Source organism: Triticum urartu, chromosome 5A (assembly GCF_056163025.1).
Source record: "Triticum urartu cultivar PI428250 chromosome 5A, HENAU_Tu73, whole genome shotgun sequence".
In the NCBI taxonomy this organism is placed as follows: domain Eukaryota; kingdom Viridiplantae; phylum Streptophyta; class Magnoliopsida; order Poales; family Poaceae; genus Triticum; species Triticum urartu.
In genome coordinates, this window is record NC_141877.1 from 544,761,719 (window position 1) to 544,779,432 (window position 17,714).

Here is a 17,714-nt window from a genome sequence, read left to right on the forward strand (position 1 = left end):
TTCTTCCTGTTGAACTCTTCTTTTCGCTCAACAAATGCAAGTTCGTCGGGGTTTGGTTACTGGTTTTCCTATGGGGCCTTAACACGACGAATTTTCGACTGTCAACTACAACATGTTTTGCTCGGCTTCGGCGAGGGAGGGGCGATGACGGCGGCGCGCCTTCGGCTCGCTTCAGTTCTTGACTTCTTGTAGTCGTCGTTATGTGGTCTACGGATCTGGATGTAATTCTTATTAGTTCTGGTGTTCGTTGTACTTCCATGATTGAAGATAAATAGATTGAAAGTTTTTTCGCAAATAAAAAGTGTGTGAAGATCAGTTTCTGTCTCCGTGTCAACATTTTTCAGTCAAAACAGTTCTTTTTCCTCCATGAGTAAAAGAAGCTGGAAAAAAATCATGACAAAGTATTAGAGGACCTCTACCAGAGGAGCGGAGAGGGCATGACCCACATGGCCCATGCGTCCTAGCTTAGAGGATGCCCATAGGGCACATGGCCTCCCGACGTCGCCTCACATGGTATTTTGTGTCCCTGATACACGAATACCTCAAGACTCGACCAAATTTTCGTGCAATTTTTTCGTCGCCACCACTTCACTACCGGAGACGAAAACAAATCTATAACCATGTTCTGGTGCTGCGCTGGAGAGGGGAATCATCATCTTCTTTATCAACTTGATCTATGTACCACGGGCCACGGCTTCATAGGAGTAGCTATGTAGCATCTTCTCTCGCATGCCTCAATACGATGATCACATGATCTATGTACTCGGATGTAGCTCTCTCTCTCTCTCTCTCTCTCACACACACACACACACACACACAACTCCCGGAGACGGCAGCGCACATGGCCTTTCAATGCCACAACTCCCTCCGGATTTGAAACATGGTGAAGGATTGGCTTGGGCTTCACATGCTTAAGTGGCCTCTTGGAATGACTTCATTGCCGTCAAGACCTGGTGGAACTCCGTCATACACCATGGTATCTCTAAGCGTAAAGCCATGGCATCCCTTGTAATGTTGGTCACCCCAGCAGATTTGGGACGAGCGTAACTCGTGTGTCCTTAACCACAAGCTGACACCCTCCACTGATCATCATCGTGTGCATCTGTAGTGAGGCCGCCTTGTGGTTTGCGACCGGGCCGGCTAGGGTATTGTCATGCCGGGAGAGTGGGCTTCTCTCTTGTTTTTTCCACATTTGTGATTGTTCTGTAACATATTCATCTCTGTTAAAAGGAGGGAGAGGAATTGGTGAAATAGTCGTTGTATTGCTTGAGCCTCGTGGTCATATATATAGGAGTACAACCATCTACTTGGAGTACAAGACAAGCCAGAACAAATCCTAGTCTATCTCGTCTTTCCTAATAAACATTATACTCAACATCCCCCCGCAGTCACAACGATAGCGACGCAGACGGTGAGACTGGAGAAGAATCCGAAGGCAAGCCGACGGACACCCCCTACAGTCGTAACGGTCGACGCATCGTGGAGTCGTGGCTGGAGTGGAAACCAACGAGATTGCTCAAGCAGGCGGTAGCCCTTTGTGTCGTTTGTCGATGTAGCCGAGAGCGTGGCTGGTGGAGCCGTGGTCGAGGTAGCCGTGCGAAGAATGCCGTGGTCGATGTCGAGTCGGGGTGGCCGGTGTCGAGGAAGTCGCCGTGGAGCCGCGGGCGCAAGGGGGCGCCGAGTTAGCATGTGCGCAGTGGTGTCGAAGTAGTGGTGCGCTGAGAAAAAGATGTGGTTGACGATGCGTCGCGGCGGGTTTGCCAAGCCCGGGGACACATCATGGACGAAGGCACGCACTGGTGTTGACAGCATCGGGCATGCGTAGACGGACGAAGACGAAATTGACGGAGCGCCGACCAGGCTTGCCAGGCCCGGGGACACGTCGTAGATGAAGGCACGCATCGGTGTTGCCAGCACCGGGCATGCGTAGACGAGGGACCTGCACAAGCTGTACGCCATGTCGGAGAAGTCGGAGGGGCCAACAGAGAAGAACTCGACTACGATTGCGGCGTCCATCGGCGCGGGGCCGATGTCACCAACTGTGGTCGGAGTAGACGAAGTGGTCGGGGTAGATGACGGCGATGCTGGCGACGGGCTGGTGCTTGGACGAAGACAAAGGGGGTGGACAGGTGGCAGCGGCTACGAAGGTAGCGGCGGCGGCGGCCTGACGGCGGCGGCGGCGGCGAGGTTAGGAGTGCGGCGGCGGTGCTCGAAGTAGGCGAAGAACCCTGATAGCGTGACGAAGACCGGCACGGACGGTGGCGTTCTCGCGCCAAGGAAGACGGCGTGGCGCATGCCACGGGAGGTCGACGCCCTGTGACGGCGGAGCGGACCGCGGGCCGCGACACTACGGCCCGAGGGGGCGACGCAGCGGCGGCAGGCGGGTCAGGGCGACAACAGAAGACCTCGGGGCGGTCGTAGGGACCACGGGTCATGATGCTACAGCCCGAAGGGGCGACGTAGCGGCGGAACGCGGGTCGGTGCAACCGCGGGGACGGCCTCGGAACAGCGGCGTGGGCCGCATGCCATGCTCGCTACGGCTCGACGAGGCGACGCAGCGGCGGCGCGAGGGTCGGTGCAGCCACAGGGACGGCCTGGAGCGGACGGCCCCTAGGCGGCGGTGGACCGCGGGCTGCGGCACTACGGCTCAAAGGGGCGACGCAGCGGTGACGCGGGTCGGTGCAGCCAGGAGAAGAACCACGGGGCGGTGGCACTGCTGCCTGATGGGGCGACGCAGCGGCAGCCCGTTGCTCGATCGGTAGAGGGGTGCGCTGAACTCGGGATAGTCTTCACGGAGCCTGCGGAGGCGCGCGCAACCGACGAGATGGCGGGCGGGTGATTAATCCGATCGCGCGCGAGGTCGGGGACGCCGCTCGGTGGATACGGGGTGGTGGCGGAGTCCGAGATGAAGCTGGCGACGGCGGGCGGCTGGGCGGCTATGATTGGCCGCCGCATGGCACAAGGCCGCCGGGTCGAGGTGATGTAGGAGTCCCGGTCAAAGAGGGGGGTGACGGCCGACGGAGATCGACGGCGGGCCGGCGCGCGAACGGCGGCGTGAGGGCCGCCGCATGACGCGAGGCCGCCGGGTCAGGGCGACTGGCGGGCAGACGCGCAGACGACGCACGAGACCGACAATAGGTCGGTGAAGAAGCCGGCCGATCGCGCCGAGGTTGGAGTAGAGGCGCACGGGGTTGACGGGGGCGGTGAGTGATGCAAACAGATCAAGATTAGAATTGAAAACCAAAAAGAAATCGCCGATGAAGATGACCGGCGGGGGAGAGAAAATCCCGGAGCTAGGGCGCGGGAAAAAAGACTCCCTAGGGCAGCCGGCCAACACGGCCGACGGACGTACTCTAAATACGGGCGGCGCGGCCCCCGACAACGGTTATGAAGGCCGACCGTCCTAAGGGCGGTGCGCAAGTGCGGAAGCGGCGGCGGCTAGGATTTAGGATCGACTTGCAATAGATACTATGTTAAAAGGAGGGAGAGGAATTGGTGGAATAGTCATTGTATTGCTTGAGCCTCCTGGGCATATATATAAAAGTACAAACATCTATTTGGAATACAAGATAAGCCAAAAAATCCTAATTTATCTCGTCTTTCCTAATAAACATCATACTCAATAATCTCAATGAATGAACGTGGCAAATCTTTTGCCACTTTTCAAAGAAAAACATCAACATATGCCTTTTGGCCTTCTCTACATAAAAGTATCACACACCAGGCTAGCAAATTAGCCTCTTGATTGTGGTTCAATGCACCTTGTACGGTTAAAACAAAAATAAAAGAAGACCGTGAAGCCAGCAAATTTTTTTGGAACATAAATGCTAAGAGCGTCCGGCTTTAAATTAATAAAGCCACAAACAAGATCCACACATAAGTCTTATAAACCAAATAAAACAGTCATCGAACCCACGGCTCAGAATAAAGATACTAAGGCCATAGCCAAAAGTTTCATAACGCAAAAGCGGAGTATCGAGACGAAAGATAGCTAAAAATAGAGGTCTCATGATCAAGCCGTCTTGATCAGCTCCATAGTCTCGTTCATGCGATCGACGTCACGCTTCTTCCCCAGAAGTGTCCATACCTGAAGGAAAATGTGACATTTGAAAATGATATCAGCGGGGTGGCCCGGGAACTTGTGCTCTATCGTAATTTTGTTCCGAACCGTCCAAAGGGACCAAAGTAGCGCCCCAACGCATCTCCAAACGATCCTAGCATTGGCCCCTCACTACTAGGGAAAGGCATACTAGTGACGCACCGAATTTGCCTTCTAATGGCGCACTACCGGTGCGCCACTGGCATCACGCCATTAGAATTAAATTCTAATGGCGCACCACCGATGCGCCATTAGTATCTGGTGTTCTAATGGCACACCACGTAGTGCGCCATTAGTATAGCCTGCAGTGCGCCATTAGAATGCCTCCCAGGGGGCCATATGTACCCATGTGCTTTGGCATTCTAATGGCGCACCAGCAGTTAATGCGCCATTAGTGTGATGATCACAGTGCGCCATTAGTGTCTTGTGTGGTGCGCCATTAGTATGAATATTAGGTTTTTTTTTGCTTTTCTGATTTTTGCACAGGTTACAAAATATATTATTGGACAGAATATAGACAGCAGCACACAACAACATCAGATTCATCGAATACAATAGAAGATTAGTCTCCGAATATAATTCATCATATTGGTCTCCGAATTCAAAAGACCGAACAAAGATAAAACATTACAAGTCTCAAGACCGCGAGTATCGAGTTTGTCGGAAGTAATACTAATCCTAACAAGTCCTACTAATCATCATCATACAACTTCTACTAGTTATTCATAACAAGTCATACGATCATCATCTTGATAGTCTTCGAACCAACCCTACTTAATTGTTCTTAGCACATGATCATCAGTATTAGGCAGGACCTAAATACCCTATTTAAGCTAAAATAGCATAAAACAATATAGACCTTGACTCTCCATTATGGAGAATGGAGAACATCCTGTCTCCAATTCTTGCGCTTCGCTACCTTTTGCTTCCAAGAAGCTCCTTACGACTGTCCATACATTTTTTTCATCCTTTGATTTTCATGTCTCCACTTCTTTTAGAAATCTCGTATGGACAGTTGAGATTCGTAGGACGACCTGGCTGTATGTTCAAAACATTAACACTACCTTTCAGATACATCATATGAGGCACACAATTCTGGGATTATCTGTTGAAAAACATAGTAATAACTTCATAGTTAGCAATGATGTACTAGTTTTAGAAGTATCCAAAAGATGCACGGATGTCGTAATAGTAAAAATCTTACCAGGGTATCTCCATGGTAGTTACCGTAGTTGAACACATGCACTAGTGGCACATATTTACCATAATGTTGAGGAGTTTGATTGTAGATATTGTAATCTCAATGTCAGTACAAAATGAGACCAAATGATTTTTCTCCTTGTAAGTTGTTAATTCGGAGCCATCGGTGTAGTGGGTTTTGTCTACCATCTCCCGCACATTCTTTGAACAATAAAAATAAGCTGTCAATGGAAATAAGCTGTCAACTATTTTGAAATAAACAATATAAATTAGCTAATAACTATGTTTGAGAAACTCACATAGCGGTAGAACTGGAGGCGTATCAACAAGGACCCAAATGTCCATATTGTCTTGGTTGATGTCAGGATTACCAAGATCCATGGTGATAAGCATACCCTCATCAAAACCATACATCTTGCAAACTGCTTCCCAATTTTTGCAACCAAAATGGGTTACGCTCTCAGAATTATATAGATTTACTTCAAAGTCCATATCGTGATGAGTCCTTAGTTGAATTTTCTTTGTTTCAGAAATTTCATGGTCTTCAAAATCCATCCTCTCCAAGACATAGCGTCTTGCATGGCATGGGATAAGCTATACTCGAATTGTAAAAGATGAAAATTACATGTTGAAATAGTTGATGTTATGCTTAATTATGAAAATAACACTTGTCGTCGTTGTGTACCGTTTCAACTTTGAAGGTCTCCTCGAGCTTAATGCTGAAGCGCCGATCATCGTGCAGGTGAGGCATGTCGCACAGACCTCGATCGTCCTGGCACCAGTCGCACTCCGCCGAGAGACTTTCGTCGTCCGATGATGATGACGACATATCCTACGTTCATAATTCAAAACTACATCATTTAGGGTTTGTCGACACCGAGGCACCCTAAAAGCCTAAGCTTTCATCATTTAGGTTTTGTTGACGCCGAGGCACCCTAAAAGCCTAAGCATACATCATTTAGATTCTCATCGACACTGAGACACCCTAGGTTGGGCCTAATCACTTGGCTCTATTGCCACCTATGTTGTGTTTATCATCTAGGGTTTATCGATGCTAACGAGAATTCTGAGTTGGGCCTAATAACTTGGCTCTATTGCCATCTATGGTTTAATGCAGCAAGAATGGCAGGGCAGTTGATCCTACTTAACTAAGTACTAAGATACCCCGGCCCATGCATTAGTCGCAAGTACCCCATATGTCCTATTTTTAGCAAAGTCATGCTAAAATTCACGGAAAATTTTAGCATGACCTTTGCTGAAAATAGGACATATGGAGTACCCGAATTTGCCGGAACGGAAGTTAATCGACATTCCGGCAAACTCAAGGGCCTCTCGGGGTACCTGCAAAATCATCACGACACGAAGGGCCTCTCAAGGGCCTCAAGCAGCAGTGGCGTCTCCCAGGACCCTATTTTTTTGCTAAATTTCTTTGAGCAACAATCAGAGCAGAAAATTCAGCATATTTCTATACAACGGCACTGTAAAGATGAAGAACAGTTCTACAGCAGCCCATCTTTGATCATCATCTTTGCATCTCTTTCTCAATGTGATCAGTAATGTAGACATATTCATGATCTAGTTTAGCAGCAGGTTGCAAATACTTAACTGTCTAGAACATCACAGCATGCACAGTAATAAGAATAATGTAAACATTTGGCTTAGTTATAAGCATAGTATACTTCTTATAAACTGAAAGTGGAACTACTCACAATGAAGAAGTATTAGCAGATAGTTTGTCAACTCATGAAATAACATTTTTTTCTGCCCAAAATGGATGCCATTTTATAACATTGCATAGTACTAGTCAGACAGAGCTGAGCCTTTCACCACTATATAATATTGCCATATAACAACACATGTTCACTGGGTGCCAATATGCCAAAATATAAAAAAGAGGCATACAAGAGACCCATCGAAGACAACACATGACTAATGTTGTACTAAGACCAATGACATAAACAAAGCACAGCTGATGTGGTGCTAAACTGGATATACCCTCCTAGTCCCAGTGTCCAGATTTATAATGCCATGTCTTATGGCTGACAGACACTGCTTCAGGCACATAGTATACTTGATCCTGCACGTCGAACCATATACGTACTATCTTACATGACAAATCAGCATAGAGAGCATTGCACAACCAAAACAAACAAATAAAAACATGGTAGCAAAACATATAGTGAGAATTGCCATCTACCAGTCCTATGTGACTGAACCAAACATGCACAGCTTTCTTGCGCCATCATCATTTTTTTGAATTTTCATCATCAACTAATTAACACCCTCTGTGACGGTGCATTAGCATAGGCATAAGCTTCACTACAACTTGTTCATGCCGCCTCTTTGAACTATAAAACTCTGCACTAGTACTTTGGCATGGTGTCAGACTTTGTACATGAGTACATGACCCGTATGAGGAGTAGTTATCTCGATTGTGCAGTCACGAACATACAGAGCATTGCATGATTAACACAACTAAATAAAAACACGGTAGAAAAACATATAGATAGAATTGCCATCCACCAGTCCCATGTCACTGAACATATATATGATGCACTTGCCTTAACACATATCTCCAGAAGGGACCTGAATCGAGCAACAACCAGCCTAGGGGGAGGAGGGGAGGGGGGGAGAGGTGAGGAATCACCTGTGGGATAACGGCAGGCTGCCGTAGGAGGGCGCCGGCGGGCGGCGGCGCGTTGAGGAGGAGGCGCGTCGAGGAGGAGGCGGCGTGTCGACCTTGCCACCCACCTTGGAGCCGGAACCCTAGGGCGTGCAGGCGCGGCGGACGGAGGGGACGGAGGGGGCGGCGCTCGCGGGGGAGGCGGGGCTCGGGGGGAGGCGGTGCTCGAGGGGGAGGAAGGGGAGAGGGAGGCGGCGGGGGCGCGTGGGCGGCTGCGGCGGACGGAGGCGGCAGATGGCGGGGGCGCGTGGGCGGCTGTGGCGGCGGCGGATGGCGGTGGTCGATTGAGGGGAATCTGGCGAGGGAGGGAGGGAGGACACAGTGCGAGGGCAGTAGGTGGAGTGGGGGAGGGTTCTAATGGCGCACCACCCCCTCGTGCGCCATAAGTACGACTATTCTAATGGCGCACCACCCCTCGGTGCGCCATTAGAATTTTGTTTTAATCTAGCCCACTAGCCCTATCTACAACCTAACCCTATCTACAACAGAAGCCCCCCACTAGCCCGACTGGTCAGCACGCAACACACACACCAGGAGGTCCTGGGTTTGATTCCCAGGCTCCCCAATATTTTTTTATGCATTTTAAATTTTGTTTGATATTTATTTGTATTTAAATATGTTCAAACTTGTTTAAATCATAACAGTAATATTTTTTATAAAAACAGTAATAATTTTTTAAAAAATATGTTCAAATTTGTTACTTGAAAATATCATCATCGGCGGCGGTGGAACGGGGGAGGGTGTGGGGGGTGCCCGTTGGCGGCTGTGGAGCGGGGGAGGGTGCGGGGGGCCGGGTGCTCGTCGGCGGCGGTGGAGCGGGGGAGGGTTGTGGTGGGTCGTCGGCGGTGGTGGAGCTAGCGGGGGAGGGTGCGGGTGGGATCGAGATGGAGGGGGATCGAGATCGAGATGGAGGGGGGAATCGAGATCGAGATGGAGATCGACATCAAGTGTCCTCATGAATTCAAAAAGTGCCCATGAAATTTAAAAATATTCATGATATCAAAAAGTGCCCATGAAATACAATCGAGAAATGAAGACTACGATTTAAATACAATCGATTTTAGCTAGCTATCTGTTCACAATCTTCTTGCCCATTAGTACTTTTGCAAAAAAAGTAAAAAAATAATATGAAACTAGTTTAAACTAGTAATGACGCACTATGAAACGATGCGCCATTAGTAGTTTTGCAAAAAAAAGAATAATTATTTTTTACAGTAATGGCGCACTGTCTGCTTGGTGCGCCATTACTACTTAGAACTAGTAATGGCGCACTTCGACCTAATGCGCCATTAGTATGTATGGAAAAATGGAAAAAAATAATAATTTAATACTAGTGGCGCACCCTGTTTCTGGTGCGCCATTAGTGTCTTCCACACTAATGGCGCATCATCAACCGGTGCGTCATTAGTATATAGTAGTGGCGCACTGCTTCCATGGTGCGCCATTAGTATCAATCCTATCTATAGCCCTTTTCCTAGTAGTGCCTCTTTGCGACGTTAAGATATCCAGAACATCATGGCTAGATTGTGGATTCCAATTTTGTTTGAAAGCGTCTCCAAGGGCACTCCACGCAAATCTAGCGAGCACACAACCAAAGAACACATGGTTCGCGTTTTCCCCTTGTGACACCCGGATAATCAGGCTACAATAGTCCCACATTAACGATGCCACATCACCCCGGTTTTTGTTGCTAATCTCGCGTTAGTTCAAAACCGATCCAAATTCAAATTTGAATTTTTGCCAAGCATAAAAAATATTCAAACATTAAAAAGAAAATGTTCGGCGTGTGTAAATAAATGCCTAGGTAATTATGGTGAAGGAACCGTACTTTTACAGAAGGCCTAAATATTTCAAAGGAATTAAAACAGTAAAGAAATAAGATAAAAACAAAAAAAGAAAAAGAAAAAATCAAAGACTAACAAAAAAAAGGGAAAGACCCCCCCGGCCAACTGGCCCAGCTGCTGGCCGGCCCACCCAGTTGGCCCGGCCGCCGCTCCCACTCTCTCCATAACCCCCCCCCCCCCCCCCGAAACCCTAGCGCCCCACTCCCCCCACTTTCCCCCACGCGCTCCACTCCCTCCCCCGATTCCCCTGGATCGGGATCGATCCCCCACTCTCCCCTCACGCCCACTCCTCTCTCGCTGCAAACGGGCGCCCCTAGCGTCGATCGTCACCGACCCCGGCACCGCTCGGATCTCCCCCCTCGCCGGACTACCTCCGTGCCAAGCGCCGCCCCTCCCGGCCTCCTCGCAGCTCCTCCCTCATCGACCCGACGCCTGCTGACGCCGCCCCGCTCGCTGACGTCACCGATGCCGCCTCGCCCTCACCGGAATCCGCCGCCCTCCAACCGCCACCGGCCTCCCCAAGCATTCCCTGCAACGTTGTGAGCGGCTGCCGCCTCTCCCCTCTCTTTCCTGCCCCTCTCCGCACCCGTGAGCTCGCCGTCGCCGCCTGCCTCGCCGTCGCGGCCACTGCCGCTATGCTCTCCCCCTGAGCACGCGGTCGTGCTTAGTGCATCGCCGCGGAGCCGCCTGTGCTCACTGACCGCCCCGTCGTGCACCGCGCCCCGCGCGCACTCTCACCGCCGCCGCCTTGGGCCGCGCGGCTCCCTCCGCCTCCGCGCCGCTCCGGCCGCCTGCCGGTGCCGTGGCCGCTGGCGCCCCGCAGTGCTGGGCAGCGACCGTTGCGGCTGCGCCCACGGCGCCCGCACCTCGCCTATGTGCCCCGCAACCGCAGCCCGATGCCCGTGAACCACCGCCCGTTAGCGCCCCTGGCCCATTGACAAGTGGGGCCCGGCCCCTGAGAACCTTAAAAAAATTGTAGGACAGAAAAATAATAATTAAATTAATTAATTTAGTATTTAAGTAATTAATTAACTTAATTAATTATGTTAGATAACTAATTAAACCTAATAAACCTGCTAATTAATCTGTTAGTAGTTAGGCAGGCAATGACAAACAGGCCCCACCTGTTAGTTTGACCAGTCAACAGTCAAACTTTGACTGATGACTGGGCTGCTGACTCAGCCCCCTGTCCCCACCAGTCAAATCCATGTGTACACCTTTGGGTACATTTATGTGTCCCCGTAGAATTTAGCTAGTTAATTTTCGAGTTAATAATAACCCCAGAAATTGATTGAAACTTGGAAAATTAATATAAAATAAACCGCCACTCGGATGAAAATAATTAATATATGAAAGTTGCTCAAAACGACGAGATGAATCCGGTTACGCAGCCCGTTCGTCCGCCACACATTCCTAGCATAGCAAACACGCAACTTTTCCCCTCCGATTCATCTGTCTGAAAACGCGAAGCACCAGGGATATTTTCCCGGATGTTTCCCCCTTTCACCGGTATCACCTCATACCATGTTAGAACATGTCTAGCTCTGCATGTTATCCTGTTATGCACTTGCTTGATATGTATTTACTGTTTCTTCCCCCTCTTCTCTTCGGTAGACCCCGTGAGATGCTGATGCCCCTATGGTCGACTACGTCACAGACGACCCCTTCTTCTTGTCTGAGCAACCAGGCAAGCCCCCCCTTGATCACCAGATATCGCCTACTCTTCTCTCTACTGCTTGCATTAGAGTAGTGTAGCATGTTGCTGCTTTCCGTTAATCCTATTCTGCTGCATAGCCTGTCTTTGCCACTACTGTTGTTACCTTTACCTGCAATCCTAAATGCTTAGTATAGGATGCTAGTATTCCATCAGTGGCCCTACACTCTTGTCCGTCTGCCATGCTATACTACTGGGCCGTGATCACTTTGGGAGGTGATCACGGGCATATGCTATATACTTGATAGTGTTACATTACTTATGATACTGTTCGGAGATGGGGGCTGAAGGGGCAGGTAGCTCCATCCCGGTAGAGGTAGGCCTGGGTTCCCGACGGCCCCCGACTGTTACCTTGTGGCGGAGCGACAGGGCAGGTTGAGACCACCTAGGAGAGAGGTGGGCCTGGCCCTGGTCGGCGTTCGCGGATACTTAACACGCTTAACGAGATCTTGGTATTTGATCTGAGTTTGGCTACTGGCCTATACGCACTAACCATCTTGTTGGATTATTATCCGACAGTGTCCTTCATATTCCAGTAACCTTGTGAGCCTTTCCACGGATATATAAAGCCTTTGGTAAATTGTATCCTCTGCTTCCTCAACCATGCTTTGTTTTCGAGCTGGTGGTATTTACTATTGAAGCTTGTGGTATATGTTTCCACGATAGCCTGACGGGTTGAACTTATGCCTTCCTTATTATGTGTGAACTCGAAAGTTTTCACGAGTCATACTCTTCTGGTATTTTATTGAATAAAGTTTCTACACTACAGCTTCATCAAAAGCGAGAAGTAAAATGAAAGGTTATGCATGGAAGAAGTGGGAGTCGACCATGAGCCTTTGCGTTCATGCCCATGGACCCGATGTGAAACTTATCATCGAAGCTTCTTGTAAATGATATTAATCCCCTTGTTATAACTTCGTCCTGTATCTATGTTTGATCCTTTGCAATCATGGTTCCGACTATGTTTCTCCTTTAACTACCATTTCTCGTGCAAGTTTAAGCACTCGTCTTCTAGAGAGCAATACCCTAGTCCAACCTCTACTTTGATCTGTCGTCGAGTATTACCCCCTGGTATCTCAAGATTATCACGGAACTGCATAACTTCTTAGGAGTTCTTCATCAAGTGCTACATTCTCATTGATTCCAATTTTTCACGGGCTCTGAGTTATTAAACACTCAAAGACACCGATAACTGACTCGAGTCCGCATCGCGATTAAGCAACTCTTGGTAACCTTCATTACTTACGAGTTTGAACTCAATCACGTCATTCCTAGCCTGTTTGTCTATACCCTTGTCGTGCCGATTTTAATTGTGCTACCTGGTCCTTCCCAAAGCACAAATTTTTTTGACAATGAGCTAAGCTTACGTCGATCTTTCCTCATCATATCATTTCGCTTTGGACAACAAGCTTGCTTTGGAGTTTGTGTCGTATCCTTGGTTCCATTAACCTTTCGCATCATCATTCCTTTGACTTGATGTCATCGCCGACCTATTACATCTTCGTGGAGCCTCTCGACAAAATTTGTCGTGATCTTCATCAACATCTTGACGCCTTCCTGGATATCAATTGAATTCATGATGAGAAATACCATCCTTGCCCTCGATGAATTTTATTGTCATCGACCACTTTATTGCCTTCCCACCAACACAGCTTGTTCGTGTTTGGTGTTATACCTTGAGTTCCCTGCCATCCAGCAATTGTTCTTCTTTACTCGGAACATTACCATCTCTTATGTCATCAATGTTGTGAGAATTACACCACCTCTTAAGAATTTGTGATACAGTGATGCTTCTCACCATCACCATTCCTTTCTTGGTCCCCGTGTTGAGTGAACTCTGTTGTGCAAATTTAATATCTCTAGAAACCCTATTGCTTTAGAGTTATTGGACAATAATTCCAATTTAGTGTGTTGGTTGCTCAATCGCCATTCCGACATTGGGCGTGCAACCCAACCCATATTTCGAGTGCACCTTTCAACCCATGTTTAATTGTGTGTGTTTTCCTCCAACATACATCATTAAGTCATTTGATCTGGCTAATGTTATCTCCTTGTTCACATAGTTGTGGAAATCCATCCTTTTTGGAAATGTCAATGGATTGTTGCTGAGTCAATCAGTCACCTCCTCACCTCTCCTTGATTTAATGATGAACTCTTGTTTCAGAACTCGCTTCCATGGTTTAATTCCCGAGAATCATACAATGTCACCTCGACAATTTGTGTTGCACCTTTCTTGTCAGGCATCCTGAGTCTAAGGTATCTTGACACCAATCAGATCTGAATCTCGGTCAGATAAGATGGTTGGAACATATTTTCAAGAGCTATAACATTGGTCCCTATATGCCCCCGGTAAGGTGATGTCATGCCTAGCACGCCTGACCAGAGGACCTAGTGTTATAGTTTCCTTTTCAGCAAGGTTATCCATTCCTCCATGAGGAAATTGTAAAACTTATTCTACAAGTTGTTCCTGATGGATCCTTCGTGCATCCAAACTCTGAACCTTAATTGATGACCATGTCAATGCTATCTCGAAGCATGTCTGTGGTAGTCCGATTTTCAATAAGAGCATTTGAAGCACAATGCTAAATTTTCTTTATCATTTATCCTAACACCGTTGTATGGGTAATATCTTGAGATTCCTCCCCCCTTACCTAAATGGTTTTCTACTTTCTATCCTGTCATGGATATCATGCTCCGCTTGTCCTTGGGAAGGATATACCCCCGAAATATGTGTGTATACACATTTTCATTTCCATTGTTCTGTTTAAACTTGATAATCGCATTTTCCTTTCCATTCTCTTGTTTAAGCTTTCTTGTAATCTGACTTTACTGAGCAGTGATAATTCCCTGCTTAGTAAGCACCTCGTTGTATAACTCTGTCAGTAAGACCCTGTTTCTACTATTGACGACTTTCTGGTAACCGTCGATGGACGAGAACTTTGCCTATTGGTCCGCCTCATTCAACGGGCAGGAAAATGGTTCTCTTCGTCCCTCGCCCTTGGTACCGATGTTGTTGCGGACATAACAGACAGGCTATCCTCTGACATGTCTTGCTTACATGATCATGCGAGACATTACCGCCCTTTTTACTTTTAAACCACATGGTGGGCCCATAACCCACAGTTCCACAGGATCGAAACCTGACTCTCTTGTACACCCCCGGTTTCCAAAGTTATTCCGCGCGCTTGACTTCTTATGTAACTCACGGGCCACCTGCCAAGTGATCTATTCGGGTATCAGACGCAATACTTATTCTCGCTGCTCTGAACCCCTTTCACCTTCTGATAGGCATCAAACGCTTGCCTATCGGTTTGAAACTTCTCATGGTACCTTCTTAGTTTGCTCTCGACATCTTCTTAAGTTTCAATTCGAGAGATACTTATGCTTCTTCCCCTGGGTTAACCGTCTGATGCTCGATCTTGTTAGAATTCGTCCTTATAGGGTTTTCCCTTCTCACCCTTTCGTAAGTACGGTGAAGATCCCGAAGAAAGGATGATGAATTGATCATGGTGACTTGAAGCAGAGAAATGAAGACATCAACGAAAGCGATCAACCTCTTCAAAAGGGCAGCCAAGACCGAGAAGACTCGTTAGGTTTTTCGCTAACAACACCTTCCCCCCTTTACTCCACCGCTTAAATCTCAGGACGAAATTTCTTGTAGTCGAGGAGAATTGTGACGCCTCGATAATCAGGCTACAGTAATCCCACGTTAACGATGCCACGTCACCCCGGTTTCTGTTGCTAATCTCGCGTTAGTTCAGAACCGATCCAAATTCAAATTTGAATTTTTGCCAAGCATCAAAAAATTTCAAACATTAAAAAGAAAAAGTTCGGCGTGTGTAAACAAATGCCTAGGTAATTATGGTTAAGGAACCGTGCTTTTATAAAAGGCCTAATATTTAAAAGGAATTAAAATAGTAAAGAAATAAGATAAAAAGCAAAAAAACAAAAACAAAAAACAAAGACTAACATAAAAGGGAAAGACCCCCCCCCCCCGGGCCAACCGGCCCAGCTGCCGGCCGGCCAGCCCAGTTGGCCCGGCCGGCGCTCCCACTCTCTCCATAACCCCCCCCAAACCCTAGCGCCCCACTCCCCCCACTTTCCCCCACGCGCTCCACTCCCTCCCATGATTCCCCTGGATCGGGATCGATCCCCCACTCTCCTCTCACGCGCACTCCTCTCTCGCCGCAAACGGGTGCCCCTAGCGCCGATCGACGCAGACCCCGGCACCGCTCGGACCCCCCCCCCTCGCCGGACTACCTCCGCGCCAAGCGCCGCCCCTCCCGGCCTCCTCGCAGTTCCTCCCTCATCGACCCGACGCCTGCTGATGCCGCCCCGCTCGCTGACATCGTCGATGCCGCCTCGCCCTCACCGGAATCCGCCGCCCTCCAACCGCCACCGGCCTCCCCGAGCCTTCCCTGCAACGCTGTGAGCGCTTGCTGCCTCTCCCCTATCTTTCCTGCCCCTCTCCGCACCCATGAGCTCGCCGTCGCCGCCTGCCTCGCCGTCGCGGCCACTGCCGCTATGCTCTCCCCCTGAGCACGCGGTCGTGCTTAGTGCATCGCCGCGGAGCCGCCCGTGCTCACTGGCCGCCCCATCGTGCACCGCGCCCCGCGCGCACTCTCATCGCCGCCGCCTTGGGCCGCGCGGCTCCCTCGGCCTCCGCGCCGCTCTAGCCGCCTACCGGTGTCGTGGCCGCTGGCGCCCCGCGGTGCTGGGCAGCGACCGTTGCGGCTGCGCCCACGGCGCCCGCACCTCGTCTATGTGCCCCGCAACCGCAGCCCGACGCCCGTGAACCACCGCCCGTTAGCGCCCCTGGCTCATTGACAAGTGGGCCCCCGCCCCTGAGAACCTTAAAAAAATTGGTAGGACAGAAAAATAATAATTAAATTAATTAATTTATTATTTAAGTAATTAATTAACTTAATTAATTCTGTTAGTTAACTAATTAAACCTAATAAACCTGCTAACTAATCTAATTAATCTGTTAGTAGTTAGGCAGGCAATGACAAACAGGCCCCACTCGTTAGTTTGACCAGTCAACAGTCAAACTTTCACTGATGACAGGGCTGCTGACTTAGCCCCCTGTCCCCACCAGTCAGACCCACACTTATGTGTGCTCGTAGCATTTAGCTAGTTAATTTTCGAGTTAATAAAAACCCCAGAAATTGATTAAAACTTTGAAAATTAATATAAATAAACCGTAACTCGGATGAAAATAATTAATATATGAAAGTTACTCAGAACGACGAGACGAATCCGGTTACGCAGCCCGTTCGTCCGCCACACATCCCTAGCATAGCGAACATGCAACTTTTCCCCTCCGACTCATCTGTCTGAAAACACGAAACACCGGGGATATTTTCCCGGATGTTTCCCCCCTTTCACCGGTATCACCTCATACCGCGTTAGAACACGTCTAGCTCTGCCTGTTATCCTGTTATGCACTTGCTTGATATGTATTTACTGTTTCTTCCCCCTCTTCTTTTCGGTAGACCCCGTGACTATGCTAATGCCCCTGTGGTCGACTACGTTACCGACGACCCCTTCTTCTTGTCTGAGCAACCAGGCAAGCCCCCCCTTGATCACCAGATATCGCCTACTCTTCTCTCTACTGCTTGCATTAGACTACTGTAGCATGTTACTGCTTTCCGTTAATCCTATTCTGCTGCATAGCCTGTCTTTGCCACTACTGTTCTTACCTTTACCTGCAATCCTAAATGCTTAGTATAGGATGCTAGTATTCCATCAGTGGCCCTACACTCTTGTCCGTCTGCCATGCTATACTACTGGGCCGTGATCACTTCGGGAGGTGATCACGGGCATATGCTATATACTTGATACTGTTACATTACTTATGATACTGTTCGGAGATGGGGGCTGAAGGGGCAGGTGGCTCCATCCCGGTAGAGGTGGGCCTGGGTTCCCGACGGCCCCCGACTGTTACCTTGTGGCGGAGCGACAGGGCAGGTTCAGACCACCTAGGAGAGAGGTGGGCCTGGCCCTGGTCAGCATTCGCGGATACTTAACACGCTTAACGAGACCTTGGTATTTGATCTGAGTCTGGATACTGGCCTATACGCACTAACCATCTATGCGGGGACAGTTATGGGCACTCGATGTCATGGTATCAGCTGAAGCCTTCGTGATGTCAGCGACTGAGCGGCGCGTGCC